Below are 17228 nucleotides of genomic sequence, written 5' to 3' on the forward strand. Positions count from 1 at the left end.
CGCCCTGCTCAGGCATAGTTCACCATCTTTCGTGTCCGAGCAGGTACGCTCCCACTCAAACCTTTCACAGAAGATCACGGTCGGTCGATGGTGCACCCCCAAGGGGGATCCCACCTGTCAGGTTACTTGCACCTCCGTGGGCTTGCCACCCACCAGCTCGCGTACATGTTAGACTCCTTGGTCCGTGTTTCAAGACGGGTCGGATGGAAAGCCCAAAGCGCAAGCGTCTCCATGCGCAGGTGCGTAAAGCCCGCCACGAGTGGCACGCGCTTCGTTCGTCGGCCGACGTGACGGCATCGGCGGGCTGACGAAAGCCCGCTCTTGTCCCGTCGCACCACCCCACGCTGACCAGCGCCCCGCGTTGAGCGGCGGACCAGCTCTCGCCGGCACCCACGGCCTCCATTCGCTTCCCTCCCAGCAATTTCAAGGCCGCGCGATTCTCAAGCTGGGCTCTTTCCGGTTCGCTCGCAGCTACTAGGGAAATCCTGTTAGTTTCTTTTCCTCCGCTTATTGATATGCTTAAGTTCAGCGGGTAGCCTTGCCTGATCTGAGGTCCGTGCGTTCGTTTTTGGGCCTCGGCAAAGGGGGGATGGGCGCTCGTCCCCTCCCCCCCCGCTCCTCGACCACAGAGCCCTATCTCGACACAGCGGCACCGACCACACCCCGGCCGCAGAAGCCGATCCCCGTGGAGGGTGTACCTCGTACTCGGGAAGCGTAACCACCCTTGTGGTGGGGGTCGTCGCACGGTGCCATCGATGCATTTCAGCCGACCGCGGCAACCCGCTCGCCCCTCGGCCGTCGCCCCCGCGAGGGGGGGCGACGCGTCGGGGGAGGCGCGCTCGGACGGCCATCTCTGTCGCACCTCACCCGCCATCCCGGGAGCAAGATGGGGGGGAGGTGTCGGCGTGGGGGTCGTGTGGACGCTCAGACAGACATGCCCTTGGACGAGCCACGGGCGCAAGTTGTGTTCAAAGATTCGATGACTCGCGGAATTCTGCAATTCGCATTACTTATCGCATTTCGCTACGTTCTTCATCGTTGCAAGAGCCAAGATATCGGTTGCTGAGAGTCGTTTGCTTTTCGTGATTCACGGCCCCCGGAGGGAGCCACCTTAGTCCAAGATTTTGTTCAGCTGTGTGCATCGCCCCTTGGCCCACCCTTCCCCCCTGCGGTGCGGGGAGGGGGAGGGACAGAAAGGTTGATCGAGCGGCCCCGTGCCTCGCGGCACGGAGGAGGGGGCCGCCCGCGCGGCGGGGCGAAGGGAAAGCGTCCCTGCCCGGTGCCCCGTCGCGCGGCCGACGGACGGCCCTGGCGCCTCGCCCACTGTGTCCCGGCTCCGGCATAGGGCGAGGTGGGGGCGGCCGTGCCTCCCGGCGCGGCCCTTCGCATACGTCACGGTCCGCGTCGTTCTGATGGGATGTGTGTTAATGATCCTTCCGTAGGTTCACCTACGGAGACCTTGTTTTGACTTCTCCTTCCTCTAAATTTTTGTTTTGTTTTGTCTTCGGAGTTGGGCGAGGCAAGCCCTACCACTCCCCTTATCCACCGCAAAAGTGGACAAGAAGAATGACCAGGACTCTGCCCCGAGAAACCTAAGGCAGACGCTTTTGTCACTAGTTTCCTCTGGACTCGGTAGGCCAGAATTATCTACACTCTTAGGGTGATGACTATTCCCTTGAGAGACCCATTTCGGTGGGCGTGACAGCGACCAAGTACCTCTGTTCAGAGGCCCAGGTACTGCGGGACTTGCTTCGGTCTTCCCTTTGTAGTAACCTCCTCCAGGTAACTTATCGTTCACCTCACTAAACTGCCTTTGAAACACGACAGTTTTCCCCTAGGAAATTCCATACCCGCTTGGAAGGGAGTCGGCTCACAGGTGGCGTCCGCTGAGGCTGATAATGTCTCCCATTATGCATTTCGCAACCCCTTTTAGGTGAAGTTGACTCCCCCGGGGGGGAATGGCAGTTGGGTGCTCTCGTAGCTCATCTGGCTTCGCTTGGGGAGAATTACGTCATTTCCCCGGAAAGGGATCGGATTCAAATAACGGCATAGGAAGAGGAGCATTATCTCCCCATCCGCCTATGCAGAGCACCTAAATACCGGGGTACAACTTCACCGAGGAACTTCGCCACAGGCACGTTCCCTACAGTTCCGTCCCTCGAGTGCGGATCAAGGCGTACCCAGAAGGGCAATCGCTTCCTGCTGGCCTCCCCACCAAGGAGGATAACAGTCCTTTCTTCAGGGTCCAACGAAGGGTCGAGTGCGTTGAAGGTGGAGTTGAATCGGTCTAGCCAACGCCCCCTAGAATCATCTGCCGCCGGACACCTCATCAGCAAATGCGAACGCGAACGACCCTCTAACTGGGAGCACAGCGTGCAAATGCTGTGTCCGCGCATATAACTATCAGCCAGTTTTAGCCCACCTACTATCGCGAGAGCCAGCATTCTCTCCTCCTTTCTATTGACTAAAGTGCTCCTATTGAGCTGCAGCAGGTATCCACGTGTTTGTTCATAGCCGGCCTCCTTATAGGGCTCCAACGCCAGGCACGAATGCCTCTCGTCCCACTTGTCCCATGCGTGGTAGCGTACTGAGCTGAAGTCAGCCCGCTAGGATATATTTATTCATCCAATTCTTGGTTCTTGTCGTCCAAGTCCACTTCTTGAACGGTTGGTTCTTAGCCTTCTTGTTTACCAAGGAGCCTATCCAAGTAGATGAAACCGTGCGGTACTTGTCAAAAGCCCGTCCTCGTTGTCCCCCACAAAAGGCAGGTACGGGTGATATGTTAAACTCGTGATGGATAGTTTCCGTCCCTACAGAGGTTGACCTTGCTCCCTTTCCGAGTAACATTCGCATCCCGGTGGCGACGAGGCGCTGCAGAGAGTGAAGGACATGTTGGTCGTGGGCCCCCATAATTTCCGCGCCATAACAAATCACTGGATATACACATGCCTTAAAAACAGCCAGTCGAGACCAAATAGGGATGGCTCGGTTCGCTGGTAGGTGTTGACATGCGAAGAGACTTTTCCTCCCCTTGTCCGCTCGCTCTTTAACGATGCGTTCAATGGAAAAGGTCGAGTCAACGTCGATGCCAAGGTATCTGTACGTTTCACCTACATCAACCATCTCACCACCCAAAGTAAAGATCCTCATAGAGAGATCTTGCAGGTCACCGTGGAACACCGTGACCATGCATTTGTCAATTCCAAAGGTCATGCCCGAGGTCTTTGCCCATTCACTTACCTTGTCATGGCTTGTTTGTAGGCTTTCAGGAGAGTCAGCAAGTAGAACCAGGTCGTCGGCAAAAAGGAGTCCTTTAATTCTCTTGAGGAGGTTAGGTACTTCCAGACCCCATGTTTCCCCATCTACGTCTAAAATATCATCGATTTATATATTGAATAGACAGGGCGATCCCGGGCATCCTTGGCGGACTCCCCGCTGCACCGGAATCGAATCCGACAGTTGGTCCATATGTCGGACTTTAAGAGAGGTGGACCTGTAGAGCGCTTGGAAGAATCTAAGTGCTCGTCCTTGCAGTCTAGCCGCAGCAAGCTTTAGGAACAACGCCTCGTGCGGTACTGTGTCGTATGCCTTCTTGAAATCAATGTAGTCCGCATAAGTTGGTTTCCCATCCTTGTGACAGAGTTTCACGATCTCTTTCAGACAAGCGACTTGCCCTATGCATTCCTCATTAGTACGGAAGCCAGCTTGGCTGGGATTGAAGAAATTCCTCTTTTCAAGTAGCTTAGTGATCCGCCTAATCACGACCGTAGTGAGGACTTTTATGGCAACGGAGATTAACGTGATCCCGTGGTAGTTATCAGTGCTAGTCAAATCTCCCTTCTTGGGAATTGACACAATCACTGCATCGCTAGCGCCAGTCGGGATGTCTCCGGTATCGTAAATGCCCTCAATCATGTGCAAGTAAGCCTTGCCCATCTCCGATCGTGGCTTACGCGGATCCAACCTAAGCCCCTTATCTTTCACAAGCAGCTTAAAGAGTTCGGGTGGTAACCCGTCACCTCCAGTTGCCTTGTGTCTCTTCAACCGCCGAGACAGGCCTCCCGCACTTCGTACCAGTTCAACGGGTCACATACTTCAGGCATACCAGGCCAAATGCGCACGTGTTTGTCATACCAAGCAAGAGGATCCTTGTTGGTACCGTCCGTATCAGCGAAGATCCTGGAGTAGTGGCCCTCCCATACTTGTAATTGCCTCTCTGGTTCCATTACTAGCTCCCCATTTGCGTTCAAAGGTTGATTGGCAATAGTTCCTTGCCCCTTCCCAACAATTTTCTTGAGGTGGGTAAAGAATTTCTTCATTTCACCCTCCCTCAGGAGCTCATTCCTTTTTTCCATGAAGCACTCGAAGGATCTTCGATTACTGTCACAGATTGCGGCCTTTGCACGAAGTGCTATTGCCTTGTACTCCCTAATCGCCTGCCGGCCAGCCCTAGAGTTCGAAGTTTTGGTTCTCACCCTATTCCAAGCTTTCTGGCGCGCATTAATGAGTCTCCAAGCCCGAGGTTCGAGTCGACAACCTGACCTTGGCCTCGGCGGGGGCTTCATAGAAAGAGCTCTTGCCTTTTTGGCAATGGATGTAGCAACGGAGACAAACTTGTCATAACACTATTGGGTCACACGTCCATCCTCATGCTCAACGTGCAGCAGAGTATTCCACCGATTGTCATCGAGAAATAGTCTGCAATTCACATCCATCTTACATGCATCCAATTTGGGTACGGATGGCAAAGTAGCTTTGGCTGCTACTCCCGAATCCACAGAGTGTAGGTGGCACACTAGTGGCCAGTGGTCTGACAAATCTATCCCCCTTTGTACTGTATTGTTGAGAAGTTGACTCGCGGAGGACTCGTTCACGATGAAGTGATCGATGTCCGACTTTCCTTTCCCCCACCTGGAATGGTGCGTGAGGTTCAAGCCTCGAACCTTTAAGCTCTCGAATCCTCTTCCGCATCTCAGTAGTAGCCACTTCTTCAACGCCCCTGTCTTCATGTTGAAGTCACCTCCAACAATCACCGGTAGGTTTTTGTTCGAGATGACTCCCAACGTTTGTGCGAGGGTCTTCAAAGCGACTGTCCTGGCTTCGCCCAACTGGCGCTGCGGAATGTACACATTGCCATGAATCCAAGCCCCTGAACCTTTGGGAAAAAATTGTATGAAAATTTGATTCGGGGAAGAGAAGTTGAGCTCAAAGGGCCTGAGCTCAACCGCAACCAGAGACGCCATTCCACGTTCTCCTGGTTTTGCAGTGCCTAGGGCATTAAAGACCGTATGGCCGGGGAGTCTAAGAGGCCAACATCCTTGGAACATTCGGGTCTCTTGCACCTCGACAATGTTCTACTTACCGGTTCCCATCAACGACCCAAGTTCGCTCCTTTTGTTTCTGAGCCCGTTAACGTTGAAGGTGGTTACCTTAATATGGTTGACGAACTGCTCCTCGGTGGCGGAGGTGGAACCTGGTCTACGGGCCCGGTCTTGGTAAGGTCTCGACATCTTGCTCCTCCATCTGCTGAAGCGCTGTTCTACAACTAGCTTACCTACGAGCGCTTTAGCTGCACTAAGAGAGTGGGTATAGAGATCAAAGCGTATATTCCTATGGATTATGCTGGTTACCTTGCTAACTTTGATCACACTAGCTCCCACTCTCGCAACATCTAACTGCTTCCAAAAGTTGCGGCCGCTATGATTGTACGCTCCCCAAACACATACAAGACCAAATTCACCAAAGGCTACTCCACGTTTCAACGTTGCCAGTGTCAAACGTGTCATGCACACTCTTTCTGTTCTCCTGAAGTCACTGGCATGGGCCTCGCGGGGTGGTCTATCCACCCCAAGCTTGGGGGGTCCAATCCCCCCACTCAAAGCCCTGGTAAGATCCCCCACCCCATGCAGTGACTCGTTCCCCCTGCTTGGGATGCTTTGCAAGGTAAAATCCCCCACCCCATGCAGTGACTCGTTCCCCCTGCTAGGGGCGCTTCGCACGGTAAATTCCCCCACCTCATGCAGTGCCTCGTTCCACTTGCTTGAGGTGTTTCGCAAGGTAGGAGCTGACAAACCTGATTGTTCCCGGGGTTCGTGCCTCCCGGGTATCCTACCTATTAGCCCTTGAGGTTCGTTCCTCTTAGTAGGCCTTGTCCGAGCTTGTCGCTGGAGTTCGTTCCTTCCAGTAGGCGCACGCAGGGTGCTTAAAGCACTCACTGAGCACACGTTCGTCATCACTTTGAGAGCTTTTCAGAGAATAGTAGCTTTGAGAGAATAGGTAGCTTTTGAGAATAGAAGATTTTGAAGGAATGAGCGCTAGAAAGCAAGAGCGTTTATATATAAGGTTGTACTTTTCATGGGGGGTCCCCTAAATACTCTCTCCCGCGGGGGCTGGGACAGAGACCTCTTGGATCCAATCCCCCCAAGGTCCAAAGGGTTGGCAACACTACATTACTCCCTCGTCCCAAGCTTGGCCGGCAAGGGGGAGGTTTACACAACATACCCCACTTGCGCACATCGAAAAGTGTATTCTAGATCTCACCATGGAATGAGTCCTTCTGATGTTTTTTTGTTCACAACACACCCACCCTTTCGCACTCGATTGGGGGGTACTGCTTGAGACTCATCCCTCCGCAGCTCCAGGGGAGCCACCACTCCTTTCTCCCCCTCCCGTGGCTCAATAGGGGGAGCGCCTTTGACTCAGGTCTGGGGGGAGGCAGGTTTTTTACACCTCCCTCCCAAGCACCCAGTGGGGTTTGGCCCAAGTCGTCCAAGACCTCCCCTCACGAGGCTCTTTGCTAACTTTAGAGAGGTGAGTTACCTCGCCCTCCTGAAGTCCTCCAGAGACTTACCTTTAGCCTAGGTAGGGGGTGTAATGCGTTCAATATAAAGCCTGCAAGTGACAAGTTTGTAGGCTGGATCCTCGCGGGAAGGGAGTTACCCCATCCGTGGGATGTTCATACCTTTAGCCCAGGTAGAGGGCGTAATGCGTTCAATATCCAGTCTACACCTGACAAGTTTGTATGTTGGATCCTCACGGGAAGGGAGTTACCCTATCCGTGCGATGTTCTTAACTTTAGCCCAGGTAGAAGGCGTAATGCGTTCAATATCCATCCTACAAGTGACAAGTTTGCAGGCTGGGTCCTCACGGGAAGAGAGTTACCCCATCCGTAAGATGTTCTTATCTTTAGCCCAGGTAGAAGGCTTAATGCGTTCAATATCTATCCTACAAGTGACAAGTTTGCAGGCTGGGTCCACACGGGAAGGGAGTTACCCTATCCGTAAGATGTTCTTACCTTTAGCCCAGGTAAAGGGCCTAATGCGTTCAATATCCAACCTACAAGTGACAAGTTTGTATGCTGGACCCTCACGGGAAGGGAGTTACCCCATCAGTAAGATGTTCTTACCTTTAGCTTTTTACTTTTTTGGGCTAGAGCCGGCAAGCCAGCAAGACACTGCCTTTGCTTCGCGTGCACACAAACGAGTCAAAGACAAGTTATCTTGCGGAATGCGTTGACCGGACAGCGCGGGCCGACGGATGCACGGACGCGTTGACGAGACAGAACGGGACGACGGGTGCTTAACCGAGTCGGTAGCACCGACGGGGCCGACTGTGTGATCGCGACGCGTTGAGGGGACGGCACGTGCCGACGGGTGCTTGAGGCCCCGGTAGCGCGAACGGGGCCGACGGGTGCATGCACGCGTTGACGGGATGGAATGGGACGACGGGTGCTTAATGGAGCCGGTAGCACCGACGGGGCCGATGGTGTGCTCGGGACGCGTTGACGGGACGGCGCGGGCCGACAAGTGTTGGACGGCGGGTGTTGGACAGAGCCGGTAGCATCGACGGGGCCAACGGTGTGCTCAGGACGCGTTGACGGGACGGAGCTGGTAGCACGGACCGTCCCACGGTGTGCTCGGGACGCGTTGACGAGATGGCACGTGCCGAGGGGTGCTTGAGAGGGCGGACGGTGTGCAGAGACGAGCTGGCGGGATGGTGTGAACCAACCGGTGCGATGAAGAAGCCACCGGAGATTCCACCGTGACGTGGCCCGTAGCGCCGAGACCGGGTCGACGTTGTGCTCAGGACGCATTGATGAGACGGAGCGGGCCGACGGATGCTTGAGGGAGCCAATAGCACCGACGGGGCCGACGGTGTTGCCGAGTGGGGGGGGGTGTTTCTTTTGGACCAAACGCAACATGGCAAGAGGATGGGTGCAATACCAGGACTTCCCGGGAGGTAAGCCATCCCAGTACTATTCTGGCACAAGCACCCTTAACTGTAGAGTTCTCATGGATCCGGTGTATTGGCAGGCCCAATCACAAGGGGGGGGGGAGGTGGGTTTCTTTTGCGCCAAATGCAACATGGAAAAAGGAAGGGTGTAGCACCAGGACTTCCCGGGAGGTCACCCATCCCAGTACTTTTCTGGCCCAAGCGTGCTTAACTGCGAAGTTCTGATGGGATCCGGTGTATTAGCGCTGGTATGACCGCACCACATTTATTGAGGTCAAGCCACGCATACTTATACGTTTGGATGTACATGTATTTGTGTGTGTGTGTGTGTGTGTGTGTGTGTGTGTGACGATCGACCGGAATCATCCGGATGTGGAGACAGGGCCGTGGACGACATCGTGACTCGAAACGGTTTACGCCGGTAGCTGCGACCGCAAAGGGACCAACGGGCCATGTGCGGTTCTGACAACAGACGGCGAGAGGAACGAAGAGCCGGGCGCGCCGAGGGGGACCGGCGCATGTGTGAAGCACGGAGATAGAATCACGATTTTCGCAACGACACCGCGACGGGGCCGGCCATTTGATGTTGGGTACACCGACGGGCCTAAACCGGCTACGGAACACGATGGCACAGGTCTTTTGCTTTGGGGTGGGCCGACGGGCCGGGTGTGTGCCCTCTGACGACTTCATGACCTTACCAGTCTCCGCCAGACGCAATACGACAAAGAGGCCGATTACGTGGACCGGGGCCAATGGGATGTGGAGGGGTGTGGCGACGGGATTGACAACGCGACCGCCGACGCTACCGTGACGGGATTGATTGACGCCGTGTTATCTAAATTCATGTTTGTATGTGTGTTGGAAGAGAAGGGGCAAAGAGTTTTGGTTTTCCTAGCATATGAGACAAAGTCCTCTGACCTTAATTCGGATCGGAGCCAGAAGCTGCCAAACGGAATAGCACGCCCTCACTCTTCGGACGTGATCCTCGTTTCTCCCATCATCCGCAAGATTGAACCACATGGTGCAACGTGGACCTCGGCACGATGATAGGTCGGTGCACCCTAAGCCCGCCCGAAGGGGGGGGGGGGACTTAGCCAAATTCACATAGGCCAAGGGAAAGGCTGCACCCCACGGTGTGATGTGGAGAGGGGACAAATCGGTGGGGCGGCGGGCTGAATCTCAGTGGATCGTAGCAGCAAGGCTACTCTGCCACTTACAATACCCGGCCACATATTTAAGTCGTCTGCAAAGGATTCATCTCCCCAATCGTATAGAATTTCCATTCAGAGGCCCCAAGGCGGCGCTTCCACCACCTCGGGGGAGGCTCTCGACACATGCTCTCGGGGACGCACAGGCGCCCCTACTATAAGTCGGGTAACAACCGGGGAGGTAGAGAGCGTCGCTTCTAGCATGGATTCTGACTTAGAGGCGTTCAGTCATAATCCTACACATGGTATCTTTGCGCCACTGGATTTTCAACCAAGTGCAATGACCAATTATGTGAATCAACGGTTCCTCTCGTACTAAGTAAAATTACTATTGCGGCATCGCTCATCAGTAGGGTAAAACTAACCTGTCTCATGACGGTCTAAACCCAGCTCACGTTCCCTATTGGTGGGTGAACAATCCAACACTTGGCGAATTCTGCTTCGCAATGATAGGAAGAGCCGACATCGAAGGATCAAAAAGCAACGTCACTATGAACGCTTGGCTACCACAAGCCAGTTATCCCTGTGGTAACGTTTCTGACACCTCTAGATTCAGATTCTGAAAGAATAAAGGATCGATAGGCCATGCTTTCACAGTTTGTATTCGTATTGAAAATCAAAATCAAATGAGCTTTTATCCTTTTGTTCCACACGAGATTTCTGTTCTCGTTGAGCTCATCTTAGGACACCTGCGTAATCTTTTAACAGATGTGCCGCCCCAGCCAAACTCCCCACCTGACAATGTCTTCCGCCTGGATTGACACGCGAGCGCGCCTTAAGACCAGAAGCAGGGGGCAGAGCCCTGCCTCCACCTCATGGAGTAAGTAAAATAACGTTAAAAGTAGTGGTATTTCACTTGCGCCAAAGGCTCCCACTTATTCTACCTCTCTCAATTCATTTCACAAAGTCGGACTAGAGTCAAGCTCAACAGGGTCTTCTTTCCCCCCGCTGATTTTTCCAAGCCCGTTCCCTTGGCTGTGGTTTCTCTAGATAGTAGATAGGGACAGTGGGAATCTCGTTAATCTATTCATGCGCGTCACTATTTAGAATACAAGGCATTTGGATACCTTAAGAGAGTCATAGGTACTCCCGCCGTTGACCCGCGCTTGGTTGAATTTCTTCACTTTGCCATTCAGAGCACTGGGCAGAAATCACATTGCGTCAACATCCGTGGGGACCATCGCAATGCTTTGTTTTAATTAAACAGTCGGATTCCCCTTGTCCGTACCAGTTCTGAGATGGCTATTCATCTCCTAGTGAGGGCCGCCCCGCGAGGGGCGACATTCTACGACCGTCGGCCAGTGGGCACGTGGAGGCCCACCCTCGCCGCTGGGACAGCTCGGGCAGACCCCCGACAGCCTCCGGTGTCGGACCGCAGACCCCTAGACCTAGCCCTCGGAGCCAATCCTTTTCTCGAAGTTACGGATCCGTTTTTCTGACTTCCCTTACCTACATTGCTCTATCGACCAGAGGTTGTTCACCTTGGAGACCTGATGCGGTTATGAGGACGACCGCGCGTGATCGCATTCGCTCCTCCAGATTTTCACGGGCCACGGGGGGCGCACCGGACACCTCGAGACGTGCGGTGCTTTACCAGCCGCCGCTTGACCCTATCTACGGGTGATCCCATTTCAGGGTGGGCGGGTTGTTAAAAAGAAAAGAGAACTCTTCCAGGGGGGCCCGTCGGCGTCTCCGGATTCGGTCATGTTGCCGTCCACCGCCACGTCCCGGTTCGGGAATATTAACCCGATTCCCTTTCGATGAACGGCACGCATTGCGCCCTTGACACAAGAGTGCCCCATCTCGTAGGATCGACTAACCCATGTTCAATCGTTGTTCACATGGAACCTTTCTCCACTTTGGTCTTCAAAGTTCTCATTTGAATATTTGCTACTACCACCAAGATCTGCGCTGGGGGCCATTTCACTCGGGCGCACGCATGGAGCTGCGCCACGACCCCCACGCCCTCTTACTCATTGGGGCCCCGCACTCGCCCTGATGGCCGGGTATAGGTCGCGCGCTTCAGCGCCATCCATTTTTGGGGCTAGTTGATTTGGTAGGTGAGTTGTTACACACTCCTTAGCAGATTTCGACTTCCATGACCACCGTCCTGCTGTCTTAATCAATCAACACCCTTTGTGGGATCTAGGTTAGCGCGTAGTTCGGCACCGTAACCCGGCTTTCGGTTCATCCCGCATCGCCAGTTTTGCTTACCAAAAATGGCCCACTTGGAGCTCGCATTCCGCACCGTTCAACAGAGCAACCCTGGCCGCTTACCTATTTAAAGTTTGAGAATAGGTCGAGGGTGTTTCACCCCCGATGCCTCTAATCATTCGCTTTACCTGATAAAACTGCGAAGAGCTCTCGCTATCCTAAGGGAAACTTCGGAGGGAACCAGCTACTAGATGGTTCGATTAGTCTTTCGCCCCTATACCCAAGTCTGACGAACGATTTGCACGTCAGTATCGCTACGAGCCTCCACCAGAGTTTCCTCTGGCTTCGCCCTGCTCAGGCATCGGGAAGTCTACTTGGAAAGAGTTTGAGAATGTCCAAAAGCGTTTTCTCACCAACTTTCTTCAAGTCAAGACACAAACACCCTACATGCTCTTACTTCTTGAGTCTGGATCGCTTCCCATTGAGGTCTTGGGCATGCAAAGGGTTGTGGAGTACATGCGTAAGACACAACATAGCCCTTTGCATCGACTTCCTAGAGTCGCATATGAAGCAAGTCAAAAGGTTCAAAAGACATGCAAGAGCAAAATCCTAAGTTCGGGGTGGATGCTTGACATCAAGAAATGGTTTGGAAGATGGGATGCATGTCACTTGGTCAAGGATGCGTCGATTGACTCCCAAGTTAATGAGGCCTTCTTACAACGCCAATGTATCATGGCTTGGGAGAAATCTGCAGGTTCTCGCTTCAAACTACAAATCTCTCTTCTTCTCCGAACGAGGTAACCGAACCCATCCCTACATCCTTGAGCCCATCCCGTTGAGTGCGATCTGCACCATTGCCTCCATTCGTCTTAGCTCCCATTCTCTACGCTGCAAGATAGGATGTTGGGGCACTGGCGAGGAGTGTCATCGACTTTGCACCTTATGCCCTCGTCAAGTGCGAGAGAGTGAGTACCACACACTACTTGAGTGCTCAGCTTCTAAGCACATTAGGTCCTCTTTTCCCCATATAGTCAGCCATGAGCTCTCCCTACATACCTTCCTCTCCCAACCACGATGTGGACTCTCTATTGCGACGCTCATTTCAGCCATTTTTTAGCATCGAGAGTCACTTATGACCATCACTCACACCACGTGACATGTTCATTTGGTCCCATAGGTCATATTTGACCTCCCAGGACGATAATAGAACTATCTATCTATCTCTCTCTCTCTCTCTCTCTCTCAAATTGTGGCCATAACATGTTGAAAGAAGTGATCCCCAAAGTTGTGTTATGCACAAGCTCTCTCCGTCTTTTTATTAGATTCTCTCTCTCTCTCTCTCTCTCTCTCTCCTTCCTTCTCTCTCTCACCTCTTTCAACTGTATAGATTCGCCTCTTTCAAGATCTCTCTCTCTCTCTCTCTCTCTATCCCTTTTATGCTTGCATGGATAGAGATCAACCATTTTTTGATGTGGAAGAGGACATTGCTTATTTCAAAGGTGAAGGTGATGTTATTGTATTTGGGGATATGAATGCTCGCACAAAAACATTGCAACATGATACTCAACAATTTGATATGCCATACATTTCAAGGGAGTTGGAGGAAGTTCACTTGTATGATCGTACTTCAATGGATGAGAAAGAGCCGGATCACTATGGAAAGTTACTTTTACACATGTGTAATAGCACGGGTATGCTCATTGCCAATGGTGTATCTTTGTGGAGTGGAACCAATGGATTTACATGTAGGAGACATAATGGGGATAGTGTGATTGACTATATGCTACTCTCTGAAGCCATCATGTATCGCATAAAGAGTTTTATGTTTGGTCAATGGACCCCGGAATCTGACCATCGCACCTTATGTATTGACCTTTCATGTGGAGAAGCAACTAAGCATGATAATCTCAGCCAAAGGAAAGAGAAGTTATCACTATGTATGGATTTCAAACGGGCACCAATGTACATTGAAATGGTTGAGCAAAAATTATGGATGACAAAGCTTCAATGTGATGCACCATTGGAAACTAAATGGGAAGCTTTCAAGAAAGCTATTTGTTCTTGTGCGGAAGAATGCTTTGCCATAAAGCATCTCCATGGGATCCACAAAGATAGATCACGCAAAAGGTGGTTTGATAAAGAATGTCAAGATGCTCGAAAGTCCTTGATAAAGCTTGATGCAACTATGGACAAAGACAACTATCAAAGTCATTTGTGTACATACAAGGCATTGATTCAAAAGAAGAGAAGAAGATGGGAAGTAAAGCAACAAGAATTTCAAGTCCAAGAAAAGGCACATGCATGTGGAAAATTTTGGAGAAACTTGAGAGGCAAGCGGGTTGAGAATTTTGGTAACTTGAGTCTAGTGGATATGTACACACATTGTAGGCAATTATATGAGCAAGAAAATACTGAAAAAATGCCATTTTATGGTTCACTCCCATGTATGCCGTCTTTTTTTACTATTGAGGATGTATGCGGTGGGCTTGAAAAGTTGGCCACTCGCAAAGCGGGAGATCTTCAAGGTATCAAGCCGGAGATGATCAAATGGACGGGAGATTTTACCCATGAGTGGATGTGTGATATGTTCAACCTTGCACTTCAACATAGTATGCCTTATGATTGGAGTACTAATTGGGTTAAGCCTTTGCATAAAGGAGGGGATGTAAAGAATGTAAGCAACTACCGGACTATAATGATTGGGTCTCTTATGGCAAAGTTGTTTGGGTGCATAATGGAGATGAAATTGAGTGATTGGGCTGAAGAGAATGACAAGCGTGCAAAGGGACAAGCGGGTTTTCGTCGATGCCATAGCACCATTGATCATCTTGTCACTCTTCATGTTCTCATGGAGGAAAGTCGGTTGAAAGGCAAGCGATTGTATTGTTGTTTTGTGGACTTTAAGAAAGCCTTTGATATGATTCCACGTAACAATTTGTGGAGAAGGATGGAAGAACTCCAAGTGCCAAGTGAGTTTATGCTTGCGGTTTCTCGAATCTATGAGAAGGTGATTTGTCAATTGCGCATGGGAAGAGAAATTTCAGAAATTTTTGTAAGCACTATTGGGGTTAAACAAGGATGTCCATTGTCACCAACTCTCTTTGGTCTATGCATCGATCAATTGGAACAAATGGTACTTGAATTTATGCAAGAAGAAGGCATTGAAGAGGTCACTATCTGCAATGCGGTAATCATGCTTTTGTTGTATGCGGATGATGTAGTGCTTCTAGCACACACTTTAGAAGATGCACAAAAGCTTATGGTTGTCCTTGAGAACTTTTGCTTGCATAGTGGGCTGATTGTAAATGAATCCAAAACAAAGGTTATGCTTGTGAAAACCAACCATAAGGAGAAGCCATGCATTGTGTACAACAACGAGACACTTGAAGTTGTTGAGAGCTTTAAGTACCTTGGCCTTGAGGTTCCATCCAATCACAAGTGGCATGAATGTGCTATGCGTCGTTTGGAAGCGGGAAAGAGAGCATATTATGCATTTGAGAACACGTGTAATGCGGGAAACATCAAGTGTTGGGTTCTCAAGAAGTATCTTTTTGATGCATTGGTGACACCGGTTCTTCTGTATGGAGTTGAAGTGTGGGGCGGGAGCATCTCAAAGTCTACTTGGAAAGAGTTTGAGAATGTCCAAAAGCGTTTTCTTACAAACTTTCTCCAAGTTAAGACACAAACACCATATATGATCTTACTTCTTGAGTCGGGATCTCTTCCAATTGAGGTTATTGGCATGGAAAGGGTTGTGGAGTACATGATAAAGATGCGTCAAAACCCCTCACATCGACTTCCTACAATTGCATGGGAAGCAAGCAAAAAAGTTCAAAAGACGCATAAAAGCAAGATCTTGAGCACGGGATGGATGCAAGACATAAAGAAGTGGTTTGGGAGATGGGATGCATTACACTTGCTACATGATGCTTCAATTGACTCTCAAGTGAATGAAGCTTTTCTACAACGCCAATGTATTACGGCTTGGGAGAAATCCGGTGGGTCACGCTTCATACATTACACCACCTATATTGTCCCCAACTACAAAACCATGTTCTTCGCTGAGAGAGGAAACCGTACTCACACTTACATGCTTGAGCCTATTCCCTTGTCCGCGATACGCACTATCGCAGCAATTCGGCTTAGCTCCCATTTCCTTCGATGCAAGATAGGGCGTTGGGGCAATGGAGAAGAGTCAAATCGATTGTGCACATTATGCTCACTGCAAGTTCGAGAGTCTGAGTACCACACACTACTAGAGTGCTCAGCTTTTGATCACATCCGAACTTGCTTCTCTCACATTTTCAGCCATAACTTAGACCTACACACTTTCCTCTCCCAGCTAAAGTGTGGGCTCTCCATTGCGACTCTCATCACTACAATTTTGGAGCATCGAGAGTCACTCATCAGCCATACACATACTACATCACATGTAACTTTGGTCCCATAGGTCATATTTGACCTCCGAGGACGATAATAAAATCTATCTATCTATCTATCTATCTCTCTCTCTCTCTCTCTCTCTCTCTCTCTCTCTCTCTCTCTCTCTCTCTCTCAAATTGTGGCCATAACATGTTGAAAGAAGTGATCCCCAAAGTTGTGTTATGCACAAGCTCTCTCCGTCTTTTTATTAGATTCTCTCTCTCTCTCTCTCTCTCTCTCTCTCTCTCCTTCCTTCTCTCTCTCACCTCTTTCAACTGTATAGATTCGCCTCTTTCAAGATCTCTCTCTCTCTCTCTCTCTCTCTCTCTAAAATTGTGGCCATAACATGTTGAAAGAAGTGATGGGCTAGGTACCATCCGTAGGTCTATCACAAACAAGCTCAATGCATTGGTGTCCACCCATTGTCCCAAGAAGGGGCTTAATGTGACTGGAGATATTCCATCGAGTTCAAAGGAGGGGGGCCCTCACAGAAAGTGAATTGCGTAGTGGATGATAATACTCACGACTTCCTCATTCCTATGCTTTGCAGATCTACATGTTCTTCTCTCTCATTTATAGGCTACTATGGGGATCTACGTTTTGGGGGTCTATCTTATGTATGTAGTGGATGGATGATGAGCGATAATACTCACATCTTCCTCATTTATAGGCTTTGCGGATCTACATGTTCTTCTCTCTCCTTTATAGGCTACTATGGGGATCTACGTTTTGGGGGTCTATCTTATGTATGTGGTGGATGGATGATGAGCTCTCTTTTCTAAGTGTTTTTGCCATTATGTCTCTCTCTCTCTCTCTCTCTCTCTCTCTCTCTCTAAAATTGTGGCAAGAACATGAAAGAAGTGATCTCCAAAGTTGTGTTATGCACTCTCTCTCTCTCTCTCTCTCTCTCTCTCTCTCTCTCTCTCTCTCTTTCTTTTAGATCCTCTCTCCCTCTCTCTCTCTCTCTCTAAAATTGTGGCCATAATATGTTGAAAGAAATGATCTCCAAAGTTGTTATGCAGTGGGTCTCTCTCTCTTTCTATTAGGTCCTCTCCCCCCCCCCCCCCCCCCCCCCTCTCTCTCTCTCTCTCTCTCTAAAATTGTGGCCATAACGTGTTGAATGAAGTGCTCTCCAAAGTTGTTTTATGCACCAACTCTCTCTCTCTCTCTCTCTCTCTCTCTCTCTCTCTCTCTCTCTCTCTCTCATAGTTT

At 50.7% G+C, this 17228-nt stretch overlaps 1 non-coding gene and 4 pseudogenes across 1 annotated transcript; all 5 read right to left on the reverse strand.

Moving 5' to 3' along the window:
- The window catches only part of LOC147462383 (25S ribosomal RNA), a 3124-nt pseudogene extending 2568 nt beyond the window's left edge, over positions 1–556 (reverse strand).
- A 362-nt stretch (positions 557–918) lies between these two features.
- On the reverse strand, positions 919–1071 carry LOC147462384 (5.8S ribosomal RNA). Its single transcript, XR_015186173.1, has one exon. It is a non-coding gene; the product is annotated as a 5.8S ribosomal RNA (ribosomal RNA).
- Positions 1072–2063: 992 nt separating this feature from the next.
- On the reverse strand, positions 2064–6233 carry LOC147462385 (uncharacterized; annotated as a pseudogene).
- Positions 6234–8375: 2142 nt separating this feature from the next.
- LOC147462386 (5S ribosomal RNA) lies at positions 8376–8494 on the reverse strand (annotated as a pseudogene).
- An 891-nt stretch (positions 8495–9385) lies between these two features.
- LOC147462387 (25S ribosomal RNA) lies at positions 9386–10904 on the reverse strand (annotated as a pseudogene).
- Between the last annotated feature and the right edge of the window lie 6324 nt (positions 10905–17228).

The sequence above is a fragment of the Adiantum capillus-veneris genome, chromosome 2 (assembly GCF_014529385.1).
Source record: "Adiantum capillus-veneris isolate H3 chromosome 2, ASM1452938v2, whole genome shotgun sequence".
Taxonomy (NCBI): domain Eukaryota; kingdom Viridiplantae; phylum Streptophyta; class Polypodiopsida; order Polypodiales; family Pteridaceae; genus Adiantum; species Adiantum capillus-veneris.